Genomic DNA, 3,425 nt, shown 5'->3' with positions numbered 1-3,425 from the left:
ACTGGAAGCCACAATCAATCTGAGTGTCTGAGAGTTTTAACTAAGGCGGGAAGACTCTCCCTGAATGTGGGTAGAACTATCTCCTAGATTATCACCTTGAGCTGAATTAAAAAGGAAGGAGCTAGCGGAACACCAACATCCATATGCCTTTACCACCCCTCTGCAAACATACTATTACTAGCCACTTCACAATCCCAATCATGCCTAAAATATGAGCTAAAATAAGCCATCTATTCCTTAAGTTGCTTTGATCAGGTATTTAGTCAAAGTGATGAGAACATAATCAATACAGATACTGGTTCTAACAGGTGAGCCTGCTACTGTGAGAAACCTGGCCAGGTGGTTCTCAGCCCTTCTGAAATTATTCATAGAAGGGAAGTTGAGAAATGAAGCTTTAATCTAAGATTCCCCCCACCCCTGTGTTCTATAAATAAAGATCAATAGGCCATTCTGGTGGGAACTCAGAAGACTAAAATGTCAGTGATATGTAGGTAGTGCAGAGCAGGCTGATGGTGTTTTAGAAGGGAGCAAAGACACTACTGGGACCAGGCCTAGAGACCATTTATGTTGCATTCTAGAAAAGAATACTATTGCCTTGAGAACTCATGTAAGGCCAAATTCCAAAGCAAACTGCTTTGTCTGGTAGAGGGAATTTTAAGACAGCCTGACACCTGTCACCCCCTACTATCTACATCACAATAAGAAAGGACAGTGCTCTCTTCGGCAGCACATATACTAAAATTGGAACGATACAGAGAAGATTAGCATGGCCCCTGCGCAAGGATGACACGCAAATTCGTGAAGCGTTCCATATTTTTGTCCAGTGTCTATATTTAAACTTGCTCTTTTCTTTTAATAAAGTTTAGGTAACATCTCCTGAAAAGCTTGCAGCACAAGGCTCGGCTGGGGATGGTGTTTGACTTCGGAGGAAAAGTTGCTCTTGCCCACTAAAGGCACTAGAGTTAGTGTTCTCCCCTAAAGAATTTCAGTTTCAAAACATGCAGCTTCCCTCGCCCCGTTTTTATTTTTGAAAGATTACATTTGGTCATAAAGTGAAACCGGTATTAGCGAGTACTTGGCGGCAATGTTCATTCCAGTCAGATGCAGCTGCCTCCGTCTGCCTGCTCTCCGCTGGCGATTGCCTCCCTCACCTCAGGGAGAAATGGCGTGGGAGTTCGGAGACGCGTGGGCTTCGCCATCGGACAAAGAATGGGGTGAGAAGGCTGCAGCTGGAAACTCTCTAGGTTTTCAGATATTTCTTCACAATTTGAACACTTGACGGTTGTCCCTTTTAATTTATTTGAAGTGCTATTTTTTTAAATAAAGGTTCATCTGTCAAAAAAAAAAAAAAGAAAGGACAGAAAGATCTGAAAAATGCACAGTTTGGAAAGGAGCATGAGTTTAAGGTCGTGAACAAGTTAGGTACAGATTATAAGGTCATGGGGAGAGATTAGCACAACTAAGGAGAACCTCTTATTTTACATGGACACAGTAAGAAAAAAATGCCAGAGTCAAGATTCTGCCCATCAAAAGTATATCTTATGAATATACATGTCATTAGGAGACTGACTTGAGAATATACTGAACGCATTCACTGCTCTCAAACAACCAACTGTGGAAGAATCTTCCAGGTTTGGTTGCCAAGTTGTACTGAGGCTACAATAGCTGTTGGAGAAGGATGGACTACATCTTAAGGTAGTAGCAGAGCTTGATAGTATTGTTCACACAGTACTAATCTTACTGGCATGTAAAATTCTAGGTCATGGAGTCATAAAAGCCTTCACCACAATTGCAGAAAACTGCTGAAGTCAAGCCGTGTGTGGCAAGATCAGGTTCTGCGCAAGGAGGCCCTGAAAGGCTACTCTGCAGAAATCCTAAAAGCATATTTATAATGCGAATCACTTCTCTTTAATTCACCTATAGGAAAATCAGGTTTTCAGGGGTTAGGTTTTCTTAGACCATATCCATTGCATCACATTCCTTAGTCACAGAAACTCTTGTATTTGTAGTGCACATACATACCTCGCGTCTTAGGTACAGTTTCTGTAATCATGCAGTTGACTTTAGAAATCAACAATCCTGATGATAGGAAACAGGCTTTGTCTGTGTTGCTTTCAAAATAATGCCCACAATATTACTCTCTGGCCTCTGGCCCTTTCAAATTGGTTTTGTATCTGGAGATTTTTAGCACTGCATAAAGAGACAGTCCCGCTAAGTCATGTTTGTTATTATTTAGATGTTTTTGGAATTGGACTTTAAAGTGTCCTTTGAATATCATCTTCTCATCCCATTTTTGGTATTGTACTTCTATTTGACATAAAGCCATTTTTATAATTGTAAAATGAACATGGATTTTTAGATGCAAAACTATCTATGTCTTAAATATTTCTTTTTCATATCAACTGTGTGGTCTTCATTAGCATAATTTGATTCTCTGAAATTCCCTCATCTGAAAGTGAGATAATGAATGATAGCTCATGAAAGGCCAGTATTGATTAAAGAAATTCCATGGTAAATATTAATGATTTTACCAAATGGCACTATTACATGGGAATTTTTAAATGTTGATTTATAAATTTAAATATGTCCTTCTAATGTTATTGGTTTTTTTTAAAGACTATTAAGTTGGGATGGGAATATAACTCAGGGGTAGAGAGCTTGCATAGTATTCACAAAGTCCCAAGTTCAATGTCAAGTCTCTCTCTCTCTCTCTCTCTTTCTCTCTCTCTCTCTCTCTCTCTCTCTCTCTCACACACACACACACACACACACACACATGCACACATTAAATAAATAGAAGACTCAATAATTTGAATTATCTTTAAATTTTAAATACAATCTAGTATGAAGTAGTCTATGTAGGAAATTTCTAGTGTTAATAATACAATAACTTTGTCTATGAAAATTATAATTATATATATATATATATTACTAAATCATGGTGTGAATGAAACATCAGTTTTGTCTCGATCAGTTTTATATATATATATTAGTTATTATATAATTTTTGTGTAAAATGTATATAATAAAACACAAATACAGCAAGATTCAAAAAGTATATAGATGCAAAAACTATTGAACAAATAATTGTGATGTTTTCTTTACTGAAATTATTTATAGTGTTATTAAATCCTGTGATTTATAAAGAAACATGTAAAGAATTTTTACGTGAGTTACTACTATCACAAGACAAGATAACTCTCTGGCACAAAACAGTAGAAGTATTTCCTTAAATGAAATAATGAAAATTATTGATATGATTACATTTTTCCTTATCAACAGTAATACTCTTTTATTTTTATTTTAATATTTGAATAACTTAATTATAAATTGAAGTTCAAAAATTTACCTCTGTGTATTACACCATCCTTTTTCTCTTCTTGATATTCATTGATAGCAATCAACTCTTAAGAATGGGGAGGCAT

The 3,425-nt window shown here is 36.4% G+C and overlaps 1 non-coding gene across 1 annotated transcript; it reads left to right on the top strand.

Moving 5' to 3' along the window:
* The first annotated feature begins 711 nt into the window (after nt 1–711).
* LOC114690216 lies at nt 712–818 on the top strand. The gene has a single exon (XR_003734048.1). It is a non-coding gene; the product is annotated as a U6 spliceosomal RNA (small nuclear RNA).
* The last annotated feature ends 2,607 nt before the right edge of the window (nt 819–3,425 follow it).

This window comes from Peromyscus leucopus, chromosome 9 (genome assembly GCF_004664715.2).
Source record: "Peromyscus leucopus breed LL Stock chromosome 9, UCI_PerLeu_2.1, whole genome shotgun sequence".
Lineage (NCBI taxonomy): Eukaryota > Metazoa > Chordata > Mammalia > Rodentia > Cricetidae > Peromyscus > Peromyscus leucopus.
The sequence above is the reverse complement of the archived record's forward strand: the minus strand, read 5'-3'. Positions and strand labels throughout refer to the sequence as shown.